Raw genomic sequence first — 27,576 nt, 5'->3', positions numbered from 1 at the left:
ATAATAAATGCTGCAGTCTGGAAAGGCAATGCTTTGAGCTACCATAACCAAGCCGGACCTCTTCAGAGCCTGACGAATTGCACTTTGAGGCATATGTTTCAATCACCCAAAGGGGATGCACACACACGAGCAAAATATGGCCCCGTTTGCTAGCGATAAAGGCAAGTAACCCACTGCTCAGCTGCAGAGCTCCCTGAGTCCTGACACGGCTGTTGGGAAAAGCTTTCTTCCGGTGGGGGGGGGGCTTGTCGGGCACGGCAGGGCTTGTGTGCAAAAGCCAAGCGTGAAATCTCGCTTTCCTTGTAGCTGCTTTTCCCAGGGGGTTCCTCAGAGCCTGCGTTAGCAAGGAGAATGTGCTGGAGGAGAGAAGCGGGGACAGGGAGGTGCCAGCACAGCGCTTTCTGGAAAGCAGCATCCCGAACCAAAAGATCTTATTTTTTTGAAGAAATACCCTGAAAAGGAGTTTCACTGCTCTGCCCCTTCCTCTAGGTAGCCTGTCTTTGCTTCTGCTGTGTTGGTGGTGCAAACGGGATGCTCCTAGGAGAACACCCCCCCACATTTCCCAGTGCCACAGAAACACCGTATTACTTGGGTAGCTCTTGCTGCCCACCACATTTCTGCCATTGAACTATTAAACTTGTTTTGTATCTTACTGTCATAGTGCATTAGTAATTGCTTCATTGTGGGCTGGGGACTCAGATCAGCAAAATGTAGCTTCCCAATACCAAAACCAGAAATATTCTTTGTGTCACCGGACTAGCACTAACTTGCCTGTATATAGTGTATGTTTCCACTGTCCCCAGCATTTCCCAAGGGCTTGTGTTTTGCACTCCAAGAGGAATGCTTGGGCTGGCTCAGGCACACTGAAACACACACTAGGTTATTTGGTGAGGAAAAAAGAAAAGTTCAACACTTTATTCCAGTTTTCTCCACATGGAAATTTGTTTTCATCAACACAGGTATTTTATTTAGGGTTTGTTTGAACTTTTTTCTATTCATTTATTTTTATGATGCCTACAGGAAAAGGAGAAACTCCAGTGCCCAAGCTCTGCCTAGGTGAACACATAGGGCAAGACCTTGCCTGCTGAATCCTACAGCGAGAGGAGTGTTTGGATGACCACGGGACTTTATGTCATCTCTGATGAGGGACCACAGAGACCTAGGACCCTGGTGAAGCCAAGACTGACCGCGGTGAACTCAACAAACGTATGTTATAACCTATGCATCTGTTTGGAAAGTGTTTCAACCAGCTACCCATGATACATTTGCAGCACTGATTTTTCGGAGCCTGTAATTGCTGAACAAGGTAAGTCCAGTATGGACTCCATCATCCAGTTTGTTTACTACCATCCTCCAAAGGCTGCTCCAGGGCATTGCTGCTGACCCAAAGGTGGCCTACGAGGTGCAATAGTCTCTTACGTGATGGGCTTTCACATTGGGTTTGAATTAATTATTTGCTGCCACTGAAGAATTCTCACTGGAGCATTCCAGCTGAGAGTACAGGCCCGTTGCGTGGGGCTCAGGCCTGGGAGGTGGGAAGAGGCAACCTGTGCTCCAAAGGGTTCAAAAGAGAGGAGAAACCCATAGGAATATAAGCCCTGTCCTCCCCAGTTTGCAGGTGGGGAGCTAGCATGGAGGTGCATGAACGGCAGGATGGGCTTCACCCCACTACGGCTGCGTATTCTATCATCTCCACTGTCTATCTCCACTTGTCCTCCAGGTTCCCTCTTGAATCAATGGGAGCAAACCAGCACCTCAGAGGACAATTTGTTATGTCAGGCTTAGATTGTGACGAAGAAACCTCTTTCTATTAGCTATATGACAAATGGCTTGGACACAACCCCATGTTCAGAGGAGTGGCACAAATCCCTGCAGAGGAGGTGAAGGAGGCCACCTGAAATGTGCCATGAGGTACTTCTTGCACATCACACTTTCTGTTCTTCCCATGCCAAAAATGTTGTGCTTTGCTGTGCTTGCAGAGCATCTGCTTGTCTTACTCTCCTTCCTACCCAAAGCCTAGTGTTTTCCCTGGACAAATGGGCATTCAGACCCGCCCAACCCAGGGAACATAGAATCATAGAATGAGTTGGGTTGGGGTTGGAAGGGACCTTTAAAGGTCATCTAGTCCAACCCCCCTGCAGTAAGCAGGGACATCTTTAACTAGATCAGGTTGCTCAGAGCCTCATCAAGCCTGGCGTTGAATGTCCCCAGGGATGGGGCCTCCACCACCCCCCTGGGCAACCTGTGCCACTGTCTCACCACCCTCATCATAAAGAACTTCATCCTAATGTCTAATCTAAACCTACCCTGCTCTAGTTTATAAACCATTGCCCCTTGGCCGATCGCTACATGCCCTTGCAAACAGCCCCTCCCCAGCTTTCTTGTAGGCCCCTTTTAGGTACTGGATGGCTGCTATAAGGTCTCCCTGGAGCCTTCTCTTCTCCAGGCTGAGCAACCCCAACTCTCTCAGCCTGTCCTCATAGGAGAGGTGCTCCAGCCCTCTCAACATCTTCGTGGAACATCACGGTGTGAAGTTGAACTGAGCTACACTATATTGCAGTGGTTAGAGAATGTTGTTGCTTACAGGACGATGCTGTTTATAGGATGATATTGGTTATAGGGCCCAGGCAGCAGTGGCTCAAGGGTCTTTACATGATAAACAGCAAAACGCAACAGCTTCAGATTGTTTTGATCTTTTGTGATGATTCATATGATGCAGCATGTGTGTGCCTACATGTGTCACTGCAGGCAGTATTATCATGGGCAACGCATAGACAAACCATCCCAATATGCAGTGGGAATGTTAGTAGGGATTGGGTCAAGCGCCAAAGGCATGGGATCCTATGGTCCCTCATGCAACAAGGTGTTCCGGGTGCTAGAGAAGCACTACAAGCAGCAGGACGCTGTCTCCCTGCCCAGAGCAGAGGACTGTGCTGCTTTCATGTGGCTCAGTACCCCACATACCAGCATCGCCCATTTTCCCTGGCGTACTTGTGGTCGAGAGTCTCAACAGCGACCTGAGAAAACATTGGTGTCCTTTCTCTGGTAAGCCAAACTAATTACTGGGAAATGGTGAACTGGGGTTGGACCTAATCCTGTCTCATCAGCACTCTGTCCTGCAGCTGCAATAGCAAGGAGGGGAAACTGGAGAGGGTGGGAAAAGGGAGGGCAGAGCAAGCAGCATCTCCTAAAGCCTGGACGTTTTTGCCCTGTGGCTGACTGCCTTCAGGCAGCAGCTGCCCACCAACAGGAGAACATCAACACAGGTGTCACCGTTTCCCAAAGGAAACCTCTGACAAATTGATGTTACCAAACTCTTCTTTTCTTAAAACTCTATTTTTCCAACAGGTAAATGATTTATTTCACCCTTGGAAGATCTCACAGGTTGCCAGGCAAAATTGTATCTTCTTCACTTAGGAGGAGGACGGGTGGAGGAGACCAAAGCTTTCATCCTTTCCTGGGGCTGTGGTGCGTTCTTATCGCCCAAAGGAGCATTTCGTCCTGTCCAGTGGTTGCTCTGCTTCCATGGCCTCCCAGGAAATATGAGTCTTGCAGAGCAGCTTGATTCTTATCTCCACAAGATGGCTTCTCTGGGCTCACACTGCAGGATTGCCTGCTTGCAGGATGTTGCGACTTTCTGGAAGAGGGCTGAGGCGTGGGCAATCACATATATTTTGAATTAGGACACCTTTAACTCCTTTTCACACCATCTGTGCTGTCCCGTCTTTGCATTTTGTAGCTATTTCTGCAGCTCTTCAGCCTGTGGTTTGGTTAATTTTCCCTCCCCTAATGGAGAACCCTGAGGGCTTCATTACCCAACCAGCATCGAAACAGCCCTCTCTGGAGAACAAGCTTGACATCCCACATGGCTCCTCCATTTCCAAGGTTGCTTCAGCAGCATGCTGGTGCTATGAACGATGGGGAAAACCTGCTCATGTAGATGCTGTGAACTTGCAGTATGGTGGACGTCCCTACCCTGCCCAGAACTGCAGAGCTCCCCAACTTACTGATGTCTATGTTTCCTACTAGGACACAATAGAAGGAAATCATGTTACCTTCCATCCCCCTCTAGTGGTTATGGAGCCGGCTGGGTCTGTGGTGGAGTCAGGGGGGCAGAGAGGAGCACAGTGTGGCAGAGTGATGGTTTGTTAGTGCCTTGTTTCATCATTAATGCCATCTGAAGGCAACAAGATGGGTACCTGCTCAGGTCTAGAGAGGCGCGCATCCATGCGACACGTCCCTGGCATTGCCAAGCTGCAGTTCGAGCCGCGAGCCAGGGTGGTGGAGATGGGGGTCACACCCTGCAGTTTCCTTTCTTGCTTTCTTTAAAAAATACATTAATAATTTAAAAAACAGGTAATTATCTGTTTTCCCTAAAGAAAGAAGCTAAAGAAATCAAACTACAATTGGCTACAAGGCATTAAATCTGTCATCCCCATCTCCCCACCTCTATCTCAAGCCTGTATGATTATGGGGTTTCGGTTTTATTCATGGGCTGAACCAATTCAAACATGTGGCCAAAAGCCTGGAGAAGAAAGATGTTGTTAATCTGATGCTCTGGCTTCGGTTTCTGATGCTGTCAGCTTCTCGGAGAGTTAAAAATGAGTAGATGAGAATGGAGCTGAGATGGGATAATAAATATCAGGCAAGGACCCCCTTTAGTTTCTCCGCGGTTGCCCTGAGAGATGTTTTGGACCTGGCGGTAATCATTGCTGAGCAAACATCTGTGTGTGTGTGTGTGCGCGCATCTCCTTCTTGCTAAATATTTCACAAACGGAGGAAAGGGAGCTCCTCACCATGCAGAAGCCGACTGGGACACCTGAGGTTTAACATGAGATCTGTGACTTTGTTTTTCCATCTGTGACCCATCAGACCTGGCCTTCGTGCCACCCAGAGCTGGTGGGCTCCGTCTGTGTCTCTGCAACACCATGGCTCCAGCACTTCGGCTGGGGTTGGATTTGAAAGCCTTGGTGACACGATGGTGGTAGTGGCAGGAGCACGTAGCAATCCCCCAGCTCCTGCCCTCTTACATTTCACCACGTGGCAGAAGGATTTTTGGGTGTCAGGGAGGAGAAATGTCCCACCTAGGGCAGAACTCAGTGACATCTTCCGGAAGGCATCTTGGCTGGGATTGGCAGCATCCCTGCCTCCAGGTGATGGGGTTAGCACTGAGGGAAACAGCTGCCCTGCCTGCACAGCCGGGGAGATGCTGGGGCAAACTCAGCCCCAGAGAGCTACCCCACAGCTGGGTACCTCCACCTGTCCCCATGCCCCACATCCTCCTGGTGGGGGTCTCCCCTGCCAGCCCTCCTTGGGAACAGCCCGGCCAGTGCTCCTTCCTGCAGCTGTGCCTGCCCTGACCTTTCTCCCAGCGCGGGTCCGGGGACCGTTGTGGCTGCCTGAGCGCTGAGATTCCTTTTTTTTTTTCCTTTTTTTTTTCCCCTTTGGAAGTTGGGCAGTTTCCAACATGAGTCACTGTCCGCCTCTTCTCCGTAATTAGCGTGCTGGGAGTTACAAGTATGACTTTGGTGTAGTCTACTAGAATTAATCAAAGTATATCTTACACATTTAAATAATGCAGTAAAACCATCATCCGGCCAAATCCCTCCTGACTGGCACAGCCCTAGCCCCAGTCCTCTTTCCCTCTGCTCTTTCCTCTTCTTTTTTTTTTTTTGTTCTCTTTTATCCTTCCCTTTTAGCACTGTTTCCCACAAATACTCGTAACCTCTTTTCCCCTTAACTTTGGCAGAGCCCTTCTCAGGGAGGTTTATTTTTTTGTGCAAGTTTTGCAGCCCATTTCCTTGTGTCCATGAATGTCTCACTGTGGTCGGGTGTTGGGAAGTTGGCGCTTTGGGCTTTGTTTGTTTGCTTCACAGGCTTTTGACATCTTAAATAAGAGAACAATTTTACCATTTGACAATAGGAATAAAAACAAGTGACGCGCCCTACTACTTCTTTCAACTCCCAGTTAAAGCCTCTTCATTTTTAATTGATTTCAGGAGTGAGCAAACTTTTTAAGGATCAAAAAATGTGATCTGGGCATTTTTCCCCTCTCTGTTGGCCATCTTGTTGTATAATAGCCATATGGGTGGAAGAGCTCCAGTTGCGTTGCTGATGTAAGCTCTGTGCATGATGAAGACCATCCCCAAAGCATTGCCTGGGGACGCACGTTGGTGAAGAAGCCCCCTCTCCAGCCTGCTCAGACTGAGCTCAGAGGTGAGATGCTCAGTGGTCATGGTGCTGGTGTCTTTTAGAGCAGTCTTGAAGCTGTATGCTCGGACTGGTCTTGGGTGGGGGGACGGAATCCCATGGTGGTGCTCACCAAATGAATTTGCTTGACCCCTGCCTTGCGGAGACAAAAACTTTAGGTTTAATTCACACAATGTCCAGCATCATCTTTACTCCATGATTTGCATTTGAGGGCAATGCTTGTCAGGGGCTGTGGGGTCAGAGCTGCAGACACCACAGAGTGGTTCTTGTGCTACCTGCCATCATCAGTCCTCTCAGTCAGCAAACACCAGAAGGGTAATTTTGCAAATCCAGGGGACTCTGCAATGGTAATTTTGGCTCAGTGGGGTGGGTTAGTGGATAAAAACAAACCCAGAGCCCAGGGGGCTAGGACTGGAGAAGGGCAGTAGGTCCCAGCAGAGGAAAATGTGAGTGCACCCATGGGTGCATGCTCCCTGATCTCCACAGCTGGGCTATCCTGGGGGGGAGAGTAGCCACCATAGGCAGCTTCTCCTGAGCTGCCATCCTGTGCTTCGGACTACATGGTCCTTCATCTTACATCATGGCAGTCCTTTCTAAGGTGTACTTCAGACTATGTGATCCTTCACCTTACATCATGGCAGCCTTTTCTAAGGTGTGCTTCGGACCACGTGGTCCTTCATCTTACATCATGGCAGCCTTTTCTAAGATCCCACAGTGGGGCAAGTCACACATGGTCATTAACTAAACACGCTTCTCTTCCCAGTCTTTGCAGGGGGGAAGGACAGGCAAAGCCTTGCTATGATCGTCCAGTGTCTTGGACTGAAGACCTCACCTCAAAAAGGCAAGGACTGCTTGCAAGAAGGAAGGTACAGTCATCCTTTCCCCACCTCAGACATCTCCTGTGAGAACTGCGCTCTGGGGGTTAACGGCGTAACTATGTTAGAAATGTGTTGAAACAGAATATAGGTTTTCTTTCACGCAGAGAGTTGTGCTGCTGAGATAAAAGGCATGCTGCAGAAGAGGCTTGATTTGGGGGTTTAGCAGTGCAGGTAGGAATGCTGAAAGCTCAGGGCGGCTGGTCTCCATCCAGGATTTTTCCTTGTAACGATGAAATGTTTGTTTCCTGGAAACAGAGTACAGATTCCCTTGTCTTTTGATACCCACGGTGCCTGCTGTAGCTTGAATTCCTCACGGATCACTGGCAAGTTCTCTAAGACAAATTTTAGAGTTGGACTTTTGCATTCCCTCTTCATTTACCCAGCTCTGCTTTCAGGTCTCAGGATATTCATAAGTATACAAGCACTGAATTCCCAGCAGCAAGATTTCAAAAAGTTGAAATACTAATTTGGGATGAACTGAAAAATTAGATGTTGGAAATTTCTGGCAAACCAAAATAAAAAAAAAGAAAAAAGAAAGAAGATATATTGCTTGTCAAGTGAGATATTTGAGTCAGTCCAAAATGAAGTATTTTACTTGGGCACTGACCATTTTTATATTGTAAAATAGAAAAAAAAAAGAACTTTTGAATCAAAGTCCTTTCAGAGTTTTCATTTAGAAACATTTGAAATATGCCTTCCTGATTTTTTGCCAGATTTTGTTGTTGTTAAAATCAACCACCCTGAAATTTCTGCAAATTTTTGTATCTTTAAGAATATCAATTTAAAACATATCACCCACCTCTACTTTGGCTTTTTACCGCTTCCGAAAGCCCCAGCAAGCAATTCCCAAATAATTAGCTGCTCTCTGCAATCTAGGAGCTCCACATCTGCAAGCCAAATTTCACCTGTAGGTGATTGTCAATAAAGCTGAGGACAGAATCTGAGAGTCTAGGAGTTAATGAAGAGGAAGATGTTTTTTGGCACCAACTTGGGAAAACATCTCAGTCCAGCACAGGCCTGCAGCATGTGCTTAGATGCAAGTGTGCGCGTAAGTCCTATTTGGCATGTGTTTGAAGTGTTTTCCTGAGTCAAGGCCTTCAGTTTCAACCTCCTAAAAAGTTTTGGCAGACCATGAAATGTGCTTAAAGACGAGAAATGAAAACACGTCGTAGTTGGCAATAACCTTTCAGTTTTGAGGGATGTTCATTTTATAGGTCAAAGACATATGGGAAAAATTCATACATTTCCCAAATAACAATGCATAGCGTTGGGAACAATTTAATCTGAAACAGCAACGTGGGGTTGGGTCATTAATGAATCCTGGATGCAGTCATCCACATGCTGCAAAACCCGGCTGGAACAGGGCGCCAGCTAACTAAGGATGGATGTGCCCTGATGGATCGCCGAATGAGATCCCACCTGCACCCATAGGTTGGTAGTCCAACCCATGACAACCAGCACAGTGCAAGTGTGGGTTGTCCAGGCACTCAGGGTTGAGTGCCAACCACCTGCGTGTCCCTCGCACCTCGTCCAAGGAGGTCCCTAGTGGCCAGCTCTTCCAGAGCCAAGATCCAGAGCTCCTCCAGAGCCATCCTGGCAGAAACAGCACGCCTGTGAGTGGGAAGTCACTCCACTCCAATGCTACAAGTGCTCTGCAAAGACCTTGGCAGTGTGAACTCAGGGGAAGCCAAAAGCATGACAAGGGTGGACAGGCATAGCATGTGTGTGGGAGGTGCAGAGGTCGGTATGGAGACACGACTGCTTCCTCTGAAGAGAGGGAGGCTGAGCGATGCCTGGACAGATCTTCACAGGCTTCCTCCCCTTCTTGTGGGAACCAAGCTCGTCCCCCCTCCTCACCCCAGAAGGACTGAAGCATTGAGCCGGAGCAGGTTGCTCTCCATTGCAGCGGATGGGGTTTTGGAAGGAGCCCATCAGAGTTCAGTGCTCTATTCTGCAAGATAATGGGAACATCCCAGCCAGCAGGACTTGGCTTGCGATTTTGACTGTACAAAGGAAACCCCAGTCTCATGATTCGTTATCCCCCCTGCTCGTCATTTGGCTCCGTTTCAGATCCAGCCTATAAAAGGCGGTGGAAAATTTACATGAAGTAGCTTGATTGCACATCCACTGCGTCAGTTGACCCCAGAGTGACAGGGCCCCGTGGACCCTTTATTTTTATCCTGGGCTGGGATTGCTTTTCAGTTTTGCAAGAAAGTTGGAGGTTGGGGACTGTGTGACTTCCAGGACAGGATGTAAGCCCAGAGCAAAAAACCCACCCTCTGCCACTAGCCAAAATCCACAGCCTGATTTTCCTTCAGGTTCAAGAGTATGTTTGTGTTGGTAAACCAGACAGTCCTGGAGATTCTGGAGGGATGATACATGCACCAGTGTGTTCCAGCCCCATTTCTAAACATGAAAGGCTGAACAAGGTAGAGTGAGTATCACTCGCAGCTCTGTTTCAGCTTCTCAGCCTTTCAAGCACAGCAGAGATCTTAATCTCAACTGCTGCTGCTTTCATTAGGGCATCATCTGGGAAAACTCCCTCTGAAGATCTGCTGTCAGCACCTGGAGATGTCATAGGGTAGATAAGGTGCAGGTGACCTGTGCTTTTGCTGTTATTATATTTATTCAACCTGGTGGAGGAAGCAGCATGGTCCCGCTTAAGACCATTGGTATCACTAGGAGGGAACAAGGCTTAGACGCTGACTTGGGCAATGCCAAAGTTGTCCTTTTCCCAGCGTTCTTCCTCCTGCCACTCCTCCTCCTCCTCCTCATTGCAGTTGTATCCACACGATGGCACCAGCCCACAGGCGCTATCCTTCGCTCTGAGCTAGGCTGCGGAGATGAAGACAACCCAGGCAGGGGAAACTTTCCTCAACAGCCCTGGCCGAGTGGGCTGCAAAAGCAGAGCTGGCTGAGCTGGGTATGACCTTCACCACTTGCATTGCGTGGGAGATGGACACATTTCCTCCTGATTGGTGGGGGATTTATTTATAGGGACTGTTGTTAGAGAATTCATCGTTGGTTGTGATGGGAGGTTCACGTTGATTACGTCTCACCTTGTTCACGCTGATTATGTCTCACGAGGTCATAAATAAAACCACTGGGCTGTGTGAGGATTGCAGCAACTGCTGAGCAGTCATCCATGACAGTTTGGTCCCTGGCCAGGTTGACCCAGGAAGATGTGGTCTCCTAGCCTGAAGCTGTTGTGAGACTCCAGAGGTGTCCAACACCACAGTTCAGAAATCTCCAACTGGTTTTGAACTGTCCTGTTTCAGAGTGTGGTTGATGGGATTTGAGACCCAGCTGAAACCACCAAACATGTTTTTAACTGTGATCCCCCTTGGGGTTGTGAACCTGCAGCTCTGGGGCAGAAAGTGTATTCAGCTCCAGGAAGGGTCAGGTTTTCCCAGTTGGCTTTTCACAAGCAGCTGTGAAAATCAGCTCCTTGATTTCAGCAGGATTTGAGCACCCAAATCCCTTAACCTCTTTTGAAACCGGCTGTCTAAACCACCTACCCCTTGCGTGGCAGGAGCCAGTTTATTTTCCCATGCCAGCTGAGCTCTGAAATTTCTCTCACAGGAGGAGGGTGCTGTTAGACAAGCAAGCGCCAAGAACCGTCACTGCTGGGGTGTCCGAAAAAGCGCAATGAGAGAGTCCAGGATTTGTAAAGCAATAGAAAGGCTGAACCTTTTGGGAGACTCAGAGCTGTCGGTGGCCGCAGAGGGGAGAGGGGCTTTGCAGCAAGCACCGTCCCTCCCTGGGACATGCGGTTTCTCAAGGAGAAACACAGATGCTTTGTACTTTGGCTCACGCGGTTTTGTTTTGCTCTTTGACACTGAGCTTTAGCTGGACTTTAGGATATGAATGAGTGCAAGAAGCAAACTTGAAAGCCAGCTGCATTTTCTGTTTTTTTTTCCTGATTTCCTCTTCAAAGCGAAGCAAGCACGTGTGTTTCTGACAGTGGGGTTTGGGTTTGCACTTCCCATCCCCCAGCATGTCAAACGAGGCGCTGATGCTTGTGGCAACACCAGTGACAGACCCATTGAAACTGGGCAGCAGGGCTGCTGACCTGGCGAGAGACAGCCGGGGGGTTTCACATCTCTGCCACCTTAATTTTTCTAGCAATCCTGACCGGCACTTTGTAAATTGAAGCATGGGGCAGGATGCTGGCGAAAGCTTTCCAAATAGGTTGAGACTCGGGGTAATAAGGAACTGCCCTCTGGTTTGGGGGGAATGAGATATCCCTCTTGTTAAAGAGAATGTGAGGGGAGGAAAAAAGTCAGCTCGGTGGTACTAAACGAAAATTTATGAGCAAAGCTCTTTGAGGAGGAAGGTAGAGGGAGGGGATGGTTTTGTTTAGAAATGAAATCATCAGCTTCAAGCCTGACCTTTGGCTTCTCCTGACCCCAATACTAATGAAGGGGAAAGGGTCTGGTCATATAAACATGTCACAGCATGAGGTTCAGTGGGGTAAGATCTGATTACAGCCCAGCAGAGCTGTACCAGAGGTAGCCATTCACGGTCCATGCTGCGCTGTTGCATTGGGGCCAGATTCCCCCCATCCTGTCTCGAATGGCTGCCCCTAACAGGGCTGGGGATGTATGTGCTGCAGTCTCCTCTCAGAGAGCCTTTGCCTTCGTATGTCCTGCTCTTTCTCACCTAATGCCCCTTCAACCATTGTGGGGAATGGGCGGGGGGATGTAGAGAGAGGAGTCTCCGTGCACCGTGTTGCACAGGACGGGAGCCAGAAGTAAGGGCAAGAACGCATCTACCGAGGGCTTCTGTCCCACGCATCCCAGCCGGCTGCCGGAGGTGCGCGGAGTGAGAGCTCTGCAGATCCAATGGCCATTTTGTGGAATTTCTTGCAAAAGACTATCAGAAAAGAGCAATTTTTAATAACGTAAAATATCTTCTCACTCCTTTAGTGGGAACACATTGCTACTGCAGCATTTGCAACAAAAACGTTGGCATTGTTGATTTAATTCTATTTTAATGCAGCATTAACAAGTATGGGCTTTCAAAGGCAATGCTGAAGTCCCAGTGCAAAGAAGCAGAGTTTAGCATGAATGAAACTATAACCTGAGAGCAACACTCGATATATGGAAAACAAGTCTGAGCTGAAGCCTGAATGAGCCATCCATCTCCACGTTAAGGTATTCACATGTGGTCCATAAGAGAAGGCAGGTCTTTGCTTACCTTCCTTTCTGTACTGCACGCTATTCCTCTTCTTCCTCTGCACCTCTCTCTTCCTTCACTCTCCCGGTTCCTTTTTTGTGGCTGTGGAAGGTAGTGTTGTTTCTCCAGAAGGGAAAAATCTCACTCCACCTCAGCCCACTGCCATAATGTGAGAAGGCTGGGACTCAAGATTTGATCAATATTTATTTTTCTGCTGGCTTTCAGGTGGTGCAAGTTCCTCTAGAAGCTCAGTTTGTCCTTGCATCCTGATGAGACAAGGGTGCTCTGGTGGCAACAGGCGACTGAAGCACAAGCCCAACCTCTGGCACGAGTGGGCCATGGACCACCGGGCAACCCCAGCTGTTTCAGCATGCCCAGAGATGCACAGTTCTGATGCAGAGCATGATGCCTGGATGTAGCTCATGGCGATGATGCAGGCCCGTTGCTTCTGAGCAGGAAGACTTGCCTGTGGGGAGAGTGAGCCAGGTAATAACTCATGCAAACATCTCTACAGCCAACTCATCCCAACATGCTTGGGATGCCATGAGGCCACCAGGACACCACAACTCCTTGGCTCGCATCACTCACACCAAACTGCGAAGAGCAGTCTGAGGTCAGAGGACCTTATAATCCCCAGGAGCATCTGTACCCACCAGGTGCTGCAGCCTGGTTCCATGTGTCTGTCGGAGGGAAGGTGGCATTGGCGGGGCAGGGTGGTTGTCATGGGGCTGAACAGGTGCTGGTTGTGATTGTCACTGTTGCGTAGAGGAAGCTCTGATGAAATGTGGTCTACTGGAGACCAGTGGAGTGGGATAGAGGTGTCCAGGGGAAAGCAATGGAGAAAAAGCAGAACAAATATGGAGGTCAGAGGCCTCATCTTGGATGGATGCTAAAGACCGATGCAGGTTGGCCATGTGTGAGGCTCATGCCTGGTTGTGGCAGATGTGTGGCTGGCCCCCTGATGGCACCTGCCAGTTTTGGCATGACCCACACCAGCGTGGTGAGAGGGGCTGTCCCCATGGAGCTCCTTGCCCAGTATTTTGGATCCATTACCCTGCCAGAACTTGCCCTGCCTGCTGCTTGGATAGAGAGCCCCGTTCAGGCTCTGCTGAGCACCCAGAGGGGCGAGGAGGAGAAAGATGATCAGCCAGCTCCTCATGCCATGCATGAGGAACCAAAAGGCTGTCGGAAGGAGGGGAGTCAGGGTCAAAAACCAGCAGTGCAGGTGCTGGACCTGAGCCCTGGTGCCAGTCCCAGGCGGGCCAGGGGATGGTGGCGTGAGTCCCCACCTCCCACAGCGCTCTGCAAGCCGCTGTCTCGCGCATCCCCGGGACCGTGCCAGCTGGTCCCTCGCCCAGTTCCTGCTGAGTTTCCACCAGATCACTAATTTGGGAAAGCAAGCTGCAGTCTGGCAGGCCGCTCTTGAAAGAGGTTTCTGAAATAAGGGATGTTAGGAAATTTCATTATGTATCTTGTGGCCATGTGCGAAGCAGGAATGTTTTTTTCCAACTAACTACCCGGACAACTCAAAGACGTGATGAACTGCAAATGACCCACGGAGCCCATTGTTTCTAGTAGCTGGTGAAAAAGCCACAGCGACCAAAGCAGGGATGTCAGACCTGGGTTGAAAACAATGCTGCTTGAAGTGGTGGCTTGAAGCTGGGGGTGGGGAGAGTCCCCTTCAGCAGCGTGACTTGGTGCCGGGGTGGGGACACGACACTGACAATAAGGAAAAACCCAGAGCAAACTGGGCAAGTCCCCAGCCTCAAGCTACCTTCGCATGAGAGCAGATTTAAGCTGGTGTGCCATGCCGTCGAGCACAGCACGAGCACGCCAGCGTTGCAAAGGCTCAGCTGGAAGCACATGCTCTGTCCATATTCATCATCCGGGCTGGAGTTACGGATAAGGGAGGCTAACCCTTTTGTAAGTGTTGGCCAGAGGAAATATGACTTATCTTAAAGAAATGAATCATGTTTCAGCAAATGCTTCCTGCAGAAATATTTTTCTCACAGCCTTTGTTTGGGGTTTTGGCAGATCTGGAGTTGCTGGCGTTAGCAAAAGACGTCCCTCCCGCCCACTGTTCCTGGGGCTTGAGTAGGAAATAAGAAATAAAGGCAGAGGGTATGTGGAAGGCTAAATCCATCACCACTTCTGCTCTACGCTGCAGCAGGATATGAAGCTTAAAGGCGAATTTCAAAGGAGATCCCCAGATAAAGTCCAGGAGAGCTGTGTGCTTGGCTGCTCTTGCAAACATACCTGCGCTGGGCAGTCAACATTTGCAAATCTGCCTTTACCGCCTCATACAAATCCCTGTCAGGTGCTGAGGTTTGTTGGAAACCTGCGCCTAGTTCCTTCTTTCTTTCCTGAAAACTAGCATTTTGGGAGGGGAGGAAAGGGGAATATCTCCTATTTGCGTTTGAGAAAATGTGCGGTTCACCCCAGAAGAAAAAAGAAAAAGGAAAAGGAAAAGAAGAAGAAAAAAAAGAAGAAAAAGAAAAAGAGAAAAAGAAGAAGAAGAAAAAGAGAAAGAAGAAGAAAAAGCTAAAGCTATGTTTTGACTTGCGATTCAATCCTTCGCTCCTTGTCTCCTTCTGCAAAGGCTTTGACAACATTCCCGTCTGGCTGCGGGGAGAGAGCACCATTTGCCAACGTCATCCGGGGTCACAGTTCAGGAGGGGTGGGAGGAAAAAGTCCGTCTTGATTCTGGAGAACTTAAAATTTTTTTTCTTCCCAATGGTAGGGAATTTTTCATGGGAAGGCAATTTCATTCCTCTGCCTGTTAGGCTCACCGATCATTTCAAAATAGACCCCCGGGGGAATATGGCCTTTAAAAGCTCCATTTGCTCCCAGTCATTTTACACAGTAACTCAAGCTGAAGTGAGAGATCTTTATTTAAATATGAATTAAGCTCCAACCTTAGTCTTTACTGCGTTATTTCCCTTTGAGGTTTACTTTGATATTATTTCAAAGTCTTGAAGCTAACAAAATGCTGGCCGATATTTAAAGCGACAGGAGACTTCTGGAAAAAGATTTAGGAGGCAACTAAAGTCTTTCAGTGCCGGGCTCTGAAACAAGACAGGAAATCATAAAAAGGCTGAGTGCACTTTACCATGCTCAAAACAAATTCTGAGACTACAAAGGCAAGTGGAATGGCATCAAAACCACAAAAAGCATCAAGATACAGCTGAAAAACCTATATTAGCTTAAATTATTCCATTAAAACATGGGTGAAATGCTGGTAACGTATGGCATTTTCTTCTTTTCGGGATTTAGGTGACTGGCTTATGGCTACTGATTTGGTGCTAGAAGTGGGAGAAAGGGTTAAAGATAAGACACAAACTCATGATTTTTAATGCATTGTGAAGAGAGGATGCCTGAGTGATGAAGGGATGGGTTGTGGAAGAAGGTCTTCTGCTGGGCTTGACCTCTCCTTTTGTCTTTTGTAGCTTCCAGCAGTCCATCTGCTGCTGAAGCAGCTGCTGGAAGAGGTTTTGTCTGCCTGAAGAAGATGGAGGATGGTCCCAAGGGAAGGCTCTGTTCCTCCCAAACCACTGTGCGTGTTGGTCAGCCAGGCGAGGCTCAACACAGAGTCCCAGGAGAACACTGGTGAAGCTTTCTTGGGGTGGTGGGCATTGCTTCTTGATATCTGTAATTGTAATCTCTCTTATAAAGGGGTCTCCAAAGTCCAAGCATCCAGAAATCATCTGTGGTTTATGAGATCCATGTTTTGTTGAATCCAGCAATGAACAGAACCCTCATTCAAAATACTCGAGGGCATTTCTGGCCAAGTTGTGAGCAAAGTTAGGCAGAACAGATGGAGGCCTCCTCCGTACTGGAACGAGAGTTGTGCCGTAGAGGGATGACCACCTCCAATGCTTTGTAACTCAAGCCTTGCCAGGTGACATATGAGATTATTTTCAGCAAAAATCACGGGCAGCAGTGCTTCCACATCACTTGTGATTTCTGGGTACAATTTTTATCTTTCTGTTTAACCCTGATAAAGGCCACTTTATCACTATGCTTCATAACAGCAATAAGCAGAAGATTTACCATTATCCCGATCATAACGCTGACTGCGTATGGGTGTCCCCAAAGGCTCACGGGCTTCCTCCTCTCCCGGGTTTGGGCGAGATGCAAGCTCCCCTTGACAAGGTCTCAATGTTGAGATGACGCTAACCGACATAGACCTCTCTTTGCTGTCACCCTTCAAGTGAGGCTGAATTCACCATCCCAGAAACAGTGTCTGGGTGGTCCCAGCCAAGGAGGGCTCCAAGTTTACAAGCATCCCTGGGAAAAATTTTCATCACTCCCCACTTCCCTGATCCCTCCTTGCTGTCAGTGTTCCCTGATTGCGTGAAAACAGGGTGGCCTTAGGGGAGGCCAAGGAGAAAAGAGATCCCAAGGGGTGGGACTTTGGGTTTGGTTTTGTTTGTTGGGTTGGTTTTTTTTTTTAAATTTTTTCATTTGGTCTGTATCAAGGACTCCAACTGAAAATGCGAGTGGCAGCTGAAAACTTTTTTTCCCTTTTTTGAAAATGGGAGGGTTTGGCGGTGCTAAATTGAGCTGGGATTGAGTAAAAAAAAAAAAATCGGTACGTTTTACATCACCACCTCAGTGCTTGGCTTTTTCCCAGTGAATATTTTGCTTTGTTTTTAGCCAGATCCCCTGCACAAAACAGCATATGCTGGGTGATTTCTGTAGCCTTTCATGTATGCAGAGAGCAATCGGTTCAGGACCAACGTTTATCCAGGCTCGGCATATGCGTGCGCGCTACCACGGAGGAGCAACCCTGTTGTTGGAAGCTATCGCCTGCGGCTGAGCCTGCTGCATTAAGGGATTTTTTTGGTTTCATTCTCTTTTGCACAAGAGAGTCTGTCCCTGCCCTCGGACACATCTCTTCCTCTCTCACAGTGCCTTGGGTTTCATTTGGGTTTCATGCAGGGGTGGAATTGGGAAGGACAAATTCAATCAATCACCTTGGGAATTAGGGTGAACGGTGTGATAAATGCTATTGGAAAAAACCTCCTATGAATGAAAAAGTAAATATATCTATGTAATGTCCTGCACATGACAAAACAACTGCAGTTTTAAGGTCTGGGTTTTCCCTTTACTTCGCCTAACTGACCCACATTGCTGGCTCATGCAAGACGAGCTCATGCGAGATGGAAAGCCTTTTCAGCAGCTGATTGAAACGTGTGTCTCCCTATTCATCAATTCAAATGTGTTTTCTGTTAAGAATCTGTTATCTGCAGAGTTTACAGCTCTCAAATTGTCAGGACTTTTTGGAGTGTTTGATAGTCTCAGATCTCCCCTTGGGAACTGAAAACACTCCTCCAAGCCCTGTGGCATGGCTGTTTTCTCACTGGCCTGATCAGCTTTTACAGTTACTACTTTTTCTGCCTGAAACAAAATGTTGCATCATATCTCTGGGCTCCAAATTTGCCTCTCCAAGGCCATTCACCCACAAGAGCCTTGACTAACCTCCAGAATTCACAGAAGAGGTACCAACTGGTGCTTGCGAGCATTTCTTTTTACTAGTAGTTGCTAGTGCGCTTTGCAGAGAGAGATGCTTTGATCTACCATGACAGGTCCTTAAATGCATGGTATTGGAGCATGGTGTTCAGCAGCTCTGACCCTTTGTAGCATTAAGGAAGGGACACAGCAGCTGTGGTAGAACACCTGACCTGTGGCTTGGGTAGGTCTGACCATCTCCTCCTGGTCCTAGTCATGTCCTGGGAGAGTGGAGCAGCACAAAAGGCTCTTCTGTTACAAGCCATTAATGAGGCTGAAGTTGAATTTGGGTGCTGATGCTTGGAAAAGTGTCACTCCTTGTGGTGAAATCAGTTTGGCGCAATCTGGAGCATCATTAGATTCACAAAATTGCAGAAACTAACACACAAACTCGCATACCCTGGGGAAAAAAAAAATAAATAAATTCCATTTGCTGCATGACATGCTGCATCGCATGACATCTGTTAAATTCACCTTCTTAAATGGTATTTTTGGCTCTGCTGGTACCCAAAGCCCAGACTGAGATGTCGTTTACTTTTAAGGAAGTAAGAGCTTCTAATGGATGTGATGTATTTTACTCCACGCAACTGTGCTTGTTTTAAAATAAACACTTGATGTTCAAGTTCTGAAACCTATCAGGCAATTAATGCCTGATACACACATGTATGTTCTTGATTTGGCATGTTAAAATGTTTTCCTCTGAAGCTGGTTTAGATGGAATGACATGATTTATTTTTTAATGGCTCTAGACACCACAGCGTTGCTTTTTTTTTTTTTTCTTTCTCAGAGCCGATTATCCTTCACCATCTTTTCTTTCCCGCCACAGTACATCACTCCCTGCCAATTTCTGAGCAGATCTTTCTTACAAAGATCTGGTTTGCCTCTTGCTTTGCAAAGTCGAGTTGATAATCCCAACAATGGATGCTGAGGCTCCCAAACAGCCTTTGCCAGAGACCTGCCCTTTAATCAATCTCTCTCTGTCACCTCGGTGTTGCTGACCAGAATTGTTGTTAATCCAGCAGGGAAAGAGTAGGAGAACAAAAGGTCATTTGGGATAATTTAGCCCCATGTTTCCAGATCCACAGTGATTGTCCTTTAAAGGAATTTTTTTTTTTTTTTCTTTTTTCAGAATGAATTCTTTTAAAACATGTTATTTATGACCTGGAAATTGAAACCTGGCTTCAGCATGTGTATGACTGAGGGTCTGACAGGGCTCTGCGAGGCAGCGGAGGGAGGTTAGAGAACACTGGTGGAGTGCACGAGCGTTTGCTCTCAGGATGGAAGGTAAGGAGGGAGGAGCAGACCGGCCACTCTGGGTGACCATTTCTGTAGTGCAACTGGCTTTTGTGGGTTATGCATTTCTTCTGGGCACAGTATGCCTCTCTGGGTCACGGGCACGGCTTTTCCATCGCCGTGCTTTCATGTGCCCTTCTTCTCTTTGAGAAACGCTTGCCCTTAGCATTTCCACCAGCAAGTGTGATGGAAACCAACTTGTTACTCTAGCTGAAGGCAAGCATGGAGACCTGTGGGTCTGAGACGTACTGAGATAGGTTGCATTTTGCTTAATAACGGGCTCTGCTGAAAGCAGAAGTCACTCGAGCGGTGCATTGGAGACCACAGTGCTGAGGAGGTGCGTGCCTCCTCCTTTGGCCAGGGTGCACGTAAATAACCAATTACTCCAGGCAGACATCAGCCCACATAAGCAATGCTCATACCTCTTGCACGCCATCACTACCTGGAAAACAGCTTTTAGCCAAATCGGTGGGTGTCGAAACTTTGCGGGGTGCAAGGAAGCTGCTCAGCTTCTGCCCGGAGCTGTGCAGTCAAGAACGTAAATCTCATACCCCTGGTAGCTGCATGACATCTTTATTTTTATTGGCAAGAGAAGCAGTATACACAGCGACATTGCAGTCTCTTAGCTCGTTAAAAATATCTCAATAAATAAAACAAATAAGCAACATATACACTGGAACAGAAAATGAAAATAAAAAAAAGAGGAGGTGGGGGAGTGAGCGGTAACAAATCATGGAGCAATAAGGAAGAGGTGGTAGAGTGTGGAGGGCAGTCTGTAATCCAGGCTGTATTGAAACGAATCATGCAGGGAGCTGGGGACACAGTGGGCTTTTTTCTTCTTTGTGTTTTTTTTTTGGTTTTTTTTTTTTTTTTTTCTGAGAGCCTTGGTCCAGTTTTGACATTACTGTACAAGAAATCAGGTTTTGAATTTAAAAAAAATAGACAAAAAAAAGCCCCCCCCAAAAAACCAAAACAAACCGAAAAAGAATAAAGCTAAGGGGAAGTAAAATCCGAACCCAAAGATTTCTCTTAAATGTACTCCTGAATTAAGATTTTTCAGAAAAAAAAAAAAAAAAGAATTAGAAATAAAACCAAACACACAGACAGACGCACACAAAACCCAACAAGAACGAACAACCAGGAATGTTGCTTCTCCTTTCTCTTTGGTCAGTTGCTTGGGGAGAGATGTTGCGAAGTTTCAGCCCGTTAGCTTCGGTGCTGTTTTCTGCTCAGTCTAAGTGCTCCGCAAGAGTTCAGAGCCAGGGAGGTCAAGAGGGGTCTTTTGGACCAGTTTACTTGAGGTTGTTAAGGTTTCAGAAGCTACAAACTTGGATACATCCCAATTCCACTTTAGTCTCAGACACTGGACAGTCTGGAGAGAAGAAAAAAAAAAATAAGAAAAATAAATACACCCAATACAGGACATCTTTCTGAGATATGTTGCCTGGTAAGTTCTTTTTCCCTACAAATCAAGGCTGTGGTTCATGAACGCCCATCATCACGTCTTGAAACCTGCCCCTGGTCCCAGCAGCGTGGAGGCATGCGGTTAATCCAGCAGCTGGGCGAGATCCAGCGCACCGGGAGCAGCCCTCGACGCCCCTTAAGCAAGTGAAACGGGCGATCCATCGGGTGCTCGGGTGCCTGAGATGGGCTTTAGAAACCCCACCCCCAGTGACTCTTGGCTCCTCCTGCAAAATCAGGCAAACCCTGCTGGAAATGAATACATTTTGGCATCCCCATCCTGGGGTAAAACATTTGTGCAATATCTAAGCATATCCAAAACCAAGAACAAAATAGTCAACCTCAACTTAACAATTCCTTTGACTTTTGGATGTACAGCCTGAGTTCAGAGTCTGGTAATGCCAGCCTTTTTCTGCACTGTACTGTGAAATGGTAAAACCATAGGCAGGAGCAATGCAACCACCAAAAAGTCCATACGCTGACAGCAGCATCCCCATCCCCAAGGGACGTTGTGCTAAACCCTTGTTTTCCACGTGGTTCCTGGGGACCCAGCCCTGCCTACCATCTCTCCTCTGCCCCGTTTATCGGGAGGTGACAAGACGCAGCGAGCCCCATAACCTGAGCGGTTGCCTCTGACGTGCTGCAACCTGCTGCTGCTCATTTGTGGGCTGGGGGGACAAATTCTGTGACCCAGCAGTGCCCATGGGAGACCCCAGCTAACCTGGGGGAGGGATGGCTTTGCAGGCAAGATGCTGTTTCTGCCTTCAGAAAGCCACCTCAGCTCATATATCAAAACCCAGATATAATTATTTCCTCCCACTAAGGAAAGCTTCCATTTAGCTTATTTCCTTTCCTTTCCTTCTCAAAGTTATTAATTATCTAATTACAACCACATTCTGCAGACGAGCTTGGGACTTGACAGGCTGCCCAGGACCACTTAGGAAAACTTAACTGCTTGGTGTGTGCGAGCGGCGGTGGTTTGTGTACGTGCACGTCTGACAGATGACAGGCTGGCCCTTTCCTAATGCTGTCATTGCCACAGCGCTAGCCAGGGAAGGACTCAGAAAAGGAAAATAAAATACAGGGAGGAGAAAGATACTGTGAAGCGATTATGTGTCGGTCTTTTTTTTTTAAATTCTTTTTTCCAGCAAGCAGAAGAAGGGGTAGAGGATGCTCGCTGCCAGCTACACGAGGTGTCGTTGTGCCCTGCTCTCCTCTGAAGCTCGTTGCCGTGTAAAACAAGGTGAAACCAGGCAGAAAGCAATATCAAGCTGATCTATTTCCACTGATTTTTTTAAATCCCACCCAAGACTGGAGAGGTCAGCACAGAGCCGCTCTTAGAGCAAAGCTGGCAACTTGCAAGCCAAGGTCTTTAACCCCGGGTGAGATGCCCTGCTCTGGCTGCTGCTGCAGGGCAGGATCTCATTTCCACTGGTCCTTTCTGGTTTCCAGCAGATCTTTTGGCCCTGGCCAACTGGAAAAATGGGGATTTCAGTTTCACAGCAGCTCAGTGCTAACAGGGTGTTTTGGCTTCCCGGGTATGGCAAGGTGAATGAGCGCTGCTGTGCCCCAGGGCTCTGGCATAGCTCTGCCAGGTCCCCTCCCGTGCTCCCAGGGCTTAACCCATCCTTTCCCATCCCACACAGGGCACCAGGACCAGTGTCATGGTGGGTAGATGTGGCTGCTGCTCAGCCATGGCTTTGGCTAATGTCTGGTTTATCAGCCCTGGCAGGACACGATGACCTGGTAAACTATTTCCACTACTATTTTCTGTGACTATCCGCAGCACTTCAAAGCAGCCTATCATCTCAGCTGATGGAGCAATATTATGACCAGAGCCAGAGGTCACCCAAAGGAAGCTGCTATACCTGGCCATGGAGGGGTTATTCTCCCCATCTGGACATATACGTGTTTTTCAGTACATGTCATGTAACATTTTGCTGTTTTTTCTTACCCCATATTCTGTATAAGATCCACACCAAAGAGTAAAACATGCTCATTCACAGACGCAATCTGTTAGCACGAGGAAAGGAAAGAAGCGCACGAGATGAGAACCACCCCCCATGTGACCTACTCCCTCTGTTTCTTCTTCTCTGGACTTTTGGGATGTTGGATGCTGACCGCTTTTGAAAAAAATCTGTATCTAAGTAGCAATTTTGAAAACACATAAATGGTAACAGAAGGAGGTGGGCATCTGCGTGTTGCGTGAGGAACACACTTTGCATAGTGGGATGTGTGGAAACACGTCCACTGTGGGCAGAGAAGCGATGAGATGCGTGATGTCTGCACCCAGTCTGTTCTCCTCAGTCCCCCCCCTCTCCAGGTCACTCAAATAGAGGAGTACTGTTCTAAAAACCTCGTAGCATCCTATGCAGACCTTAATAAGTTGAGGGGACTTCAGTGGCTTCGCCGTTTGCTTAAAAGGGTGCTATGTATATTGGAGAAATTTTACTCTGAATCTGGCTTGTCGTCCTCATGTCAGAAACCTGGTCCTTGCTGACTGCAGTTTGAGTTTTGCAGGGGGAAGGAGGATCAGCTCCTGGCTGAGGAAGAGGTATAATACCCCAAAAAACCTCTGGGCTGGTCTTTCCTCCTCCCCTAACCAGTGCTGCCATACCACTGTAGCCAGACCCTTCGCGGTGGCTGCCTCCTTCTGCCTTCTGCCTTTCTGGAGGGCCCACCTTGAAGTGTCCCAGCAAACCCAGTGCCTTGTGTCTGGGCCCCCAGAAGGGCGGGCTGTGATCCCCCAACTCGTTGTACACCAGAAGGGGAAGCATGGTCCCACTTGCTTTCAGGAGCTATAAAGTGAGTCAAGGGGGCCCTTTGGCTCCGTCTCCTCTTAAATTACAGAGAGCTTTTTCATAACGATTTTGTTCTTTAACGCACCCAGCCAAGTTTGTGCTTCATGTTTACAATCCTTTAATCCCAGGGGGGCTCAGCAAGGTGTTCGCCAAAGCCTGCCAAGGCACTCAGCTGATGGCTACTCCCGTGACACTTCTCTGCTCTGCTCCCACTTGCTGGACCCATGGATTCCCTGATGCGCTCCTGCAGGAATGGCTGCAGGCTTCCTATGGCAGCTGAATGATGAGGTATGAATCTATTGGACTTATTCTTAAAAGAAGCAGCAAAGCCCACAGTGGATTTCACAGGGAGGGAGCAGAGTTTCTTCCTGGGACTGGCAGCACAGTGGGACCTTCAGAACTTAGTTTTAATCCCGGCTCACCCGCAGGTTTGCTATGTAATTGCTCTGAGGCACGTGCCTCAGTTTCCCTGGTTGGGGAATTGCAGTACATCCCTTCCTCTCCTACAGCACACGTGGGATTTTACCAACTGGTGCCCATAAGGCACCTTGTGATTCTCCAAGGTATAGCTGAAGGGAGTAATACTATATTTTAGCAATGCATGATTACAGTATCTGGACTGAGAGATGATATATGGTGAAGCTCTCTGCTGAACATAGTTTCCAAGCATTTCTCTTACTCTGCAGCTTGTAAAACAGAATATAGTTGTTATGCACTGCTATATTGCAGGTCCAATGCAGTTTCCTCTGTACACTGAATTTAGGGCTTGCTGGTCTATTTTTTTCACTGCTTTAGGAGCATTTCCCCACCCCGTAAGGAGCATTCCCCATCTTGGAAACCACGAGATCCAAGAGCTGCTGGCTTGATGTCAGGTGTCAGGAGGAGCGTAGCCTTGGTTGCAGGAAATTTTGTAACAGGTCCCCAGGGTCTTTGCTTATATAGGATTAGGTTGGTTGTGGTTACAAAGGGATTGAAATAATTTCCATAACATGGCCAAGAGTGCAAGTGAAATAGGAAATGCAGAAAAACTGTTTGTTTGTTGGTTTTGTTTTTGTTTTGTTTTGTTTTTTTTTTTTAAGGATGCTTTTTATTTCAAAGCTGGGAAGGCAAAAAAATGGTTCTACCCCTAGGGCCAGCCTTTCTCCCTCCGCGTGGGCTTTGGCCATCCAGATTCCCTACCAGGAAGGTGCTGGCCCACCTTCTTGCCTTGTGTTTGGGGCTGGGGTCAGGCAGCGATTGGGGGGGTGACGGGTGCGAGCGGCGGTGTGGTGAGCACACGGAGGTGCTTGCCCCACGCCAGCTGGTACTGATTGCGGCCGTCACCGAGAAGTTTATAGACTCTTTTCTCCCCCCTTCCCCGTTGACTTGGGGAAGTGCAAGCCAGCATGGGTCAGAGCCGAGCCCCCAGCCCTGCTGAGTGGGTCAGTGCAGGGCACGCTGCTCGCGGGCTGAGGATGCTGCCTTCAGGCTCCTCTGGACCGGGTGCAGTTTCTGACCAAGCATCCTTGTTGAAAGCAGTTCGAATTGCAATAACAAATTTGTTATAAGTTACACCAGTGGTCATGCTCCTCACCGACCCCACGTGTGGCTGCCCTGGCGGTCCCGGCCAGCTTCCCCACCACGTTGTCCTGGCGGCTCTGCTGCCTTTGGCACCATCCCTGCTGCCTCCTTTGAAGTCTCCCTCCCCAGCCTGCGCCTGCTCTTTAAGCATCCCCCAGCACATTCATTTTAAGGGGATGTTAACTTCAAGGGCTGCTTTTTCTTTTGCAGGCTGTGGAGGTTTGGAGCGGGGAGCCGCAAGGCAGGCTGGCGAGCGGGGGGGCTGCCTGGGGTGAGGAGGTGGGAGGTGAGAAGAGCAGGCAGCATTGCTGGGCACGGGCGGCAAAAGAGCTCTGCGATCTCCCCCCCTGGGAAACAAACAACACACCAAGGAAGAAAATGTTAAACCAGCCCAGGAGAAAGCACCAAACAAACTCCACTGGAGATCCCCATCACCACTGTCTCGAAACTCATCCTTCCGAAATGAGAATAACCAGAAAGGATTAATATAGGGAAAGATACAACAAAAGCCTACTCGGGCTATCACTGGTCCTCATCCATCCTGTTAATTAAGTTTTTATTGTGCTTGGTGCTGCGCAATAGCTGGTAAGGTGTTACAGGCATGTTACAGGGTGAATGGGGAAGGAGATCCAACTATTGAATTGGATCTACTTAGAGATAACGCCTGAGCAAGACAGGGCAGAGCGAGCATATCAGGCAGTGACCTCTCTGGTTGTTACCCAGGTGTGTACCTTCAGGGCTGGAGACCCTCTATATATTTATTAAGAGGAGGAAAATGTGATGTAGGTGAGTTATTCTGGAATACTCCAGCCACCGGGTTCAAGCGATGCTGGGTTACAAGACAAAAGGGGACGTTCCTGCTTTAGAAAATCAATAAAACGTTTCAGTCGGCACTAAGTAGCAGCTGCCCTTAATATTTTTTTTTTTTTTCAAAATAAATAAATGCAGCTAGTTTGGTTATTGCATTATGTCATAGCCCCAGTACGCACGCCCGCCGCACCAGCGCTGCGTGCGTCCTGCCCTGTAGGCACCGGGATGGGGAAAAATGACAGCGAACAATGCAAAACGTGACTTGGGGGCGCACGTGTCGGCCCCCGTGCCTTCGGAAAGAAAAGGTCAGCATGGGCTGGTGTGAATTTTTGAAATGCCAAAGCAAGCAGCAACTCCAGAAATCGGGTTGTTCTTTTTTAGATTAGGAAATGCCAAGCTGGAGGGGAGGACGAATCTCAGCATCTTGACTCCCAGGCCAGAAAATCTGAATTTGGATTACTTCTGGCCATGAGAGCTCTGTCTCGCCTGGCTACCAGGATGGTGGGCTGGATGCAATTCATGGCAGGCAACCTGGGCTCCTGCCAGCATGCTGTGCTCCTCTGTCCCCACCTCCATGACCCAACTCCACCCCAGATTTGCCAGCCAAGGGTACCTGTTAAGACCTGTGTGGCAGGTTGAAGTGCACCTCTGCACCTCAGACACCTAGGAGGATCTTACTGGGAACACAGAAATCACCTAAACTGGCAGCGGTTGTCATCATCATGGGCAGGATCCCTACATGAGGTGCTCGCTGCCAAACACCCCCAATTCACCCCTTAACCTTGCTCATTCCTGAGTTTGGTGAACCAGGGACCATTGCTCCCAGCTGTCCTGGGAACAACTACTTTAGAAAAGCATATGGCAACTGTCAATCGTAATAGTCATGGTCAGGTTTGTACTCTTTGCCTTCCAGCATCCCGTGGTTTTTTATCTGCTCCAAAACTTCTGAAACTTACGCTGCTTGAGCTGAACATTTTCCATGCCCAACGGTGATTCCTTTTTCTTGTCATTGTTTTTGTTTTCCGGAGACTGAGGGAAAACGGTCCATGGGGAGAGTGGAAAACAGCCAGGCTACAAAAATGCCGAAGGCTTCCCCGTGACTTTGTGTTGGAGGCTGGGACAACAGTGGGTGGAAAGCTGAAAAGCTGTATGCAAAACACCCGGCTTGCAAAGCCTCATCCCACCTGGACCTGGAGGAAATTAAGTTTGTTTCGACCTAGTTCTGAGCCTCCCCAAATTGCCTTCCAACTATGCACGGGCTGAGTGATCCTGTGAGTCACATGAAGGAGACTTACAGCAGGAAGCATGAGGAGATATATTGGCTTGGTGTTTATCACGGCACCATTAGGCTTGCGGCCACCGTGAAGCAGCAGAGATGTGCTGGGCTGGTGGTGAGCTGGTGGCTGCCAGGAGCTGGCTTGTAGCTGGTCTCCAACATGATTAGGGGACTGGAACCCCTCTCTTATGAAGAAAGGCTGAGGGATTTGGGTCTTTTCAGTCTGGAAAAAAGACGGCTGAGCAGGGATCTTATCAATGCTTATAAATAACTTAAAGGGTGGGTGTCAGGAGGATGGAGCCAGGCTCTTTTCAGTGGTGCCCAGTGACAGGACAAGAGGTAACGGGTACAAACTTGCGCATAGAAAGTTCCATCTAAACATGAGGAGGAACTTCTTTACTGTGAGGGTGGCAGAGCCCTGGCACAGGCTGCCCAGAGAGGTGGTGGAGTCTCTGTACACATTCCAAACCCTCCTGGAAGCATTCCTGTGCACCTGCTCTGGTTGACCCTGCTCTTGGCAGGGGGTTGGACTAGATGATCTCCAGAGGTCCCTTCCAACCCCTGACATTCTGTGATTCTGGTCTCCCGACCAGTAGGT

The 27,576-nt window shown here is 48.4% G+C and overlaps 2 protein-coding genes across 2 annotated transcripts in view; one reads left to right on the top strand and one right to left on the bottom strand.

Annotated features, from left to right (window-relative positions):
• The window catches only part of HDAC4 (histone deacetylase 4), a 415,745-nt gene that overhangs the window by 281,742 nt on the left and 106,427 nt on the right, over positions 1–27,576 (top strand). The window lies entirely within an intron of this gene.
• Positions 19,628–27,576, bottom strand: part of TWIST2 (twist family bHLH transcription factor 2) — a 39,249-nt gene continuing 31,300 nt past the window's right edge. The window contains exon 2 of the mRNA XM_054209797.1: positions 19,628–20,442. The gene's annotated coding sequence lies outside the window, so the exon portion shown is untranslated. The remainder of the gene's footprint in view (positions 20,443–27,576) is intronic.

This window comes from Rissa tridactyla, chromosome 7, assembly GCF_028500815.1.
Source record: "Rissa tridactyla isolate bRisTri1 chromosome 7, bRisTri1.patW.cur.20221130, whole genome shotgun sequence".
In the NCBI taxonomy this organism is placed as follows: domain Eukaryota; kingdom Metazoa; phylum Chordata; class Aves; order Charadriiformes; family Laridae; genus Rissa; species Rissa tridactyla.
This window is presented reverse-complemented; position numbering and strand designations above follow the sequence as displayed.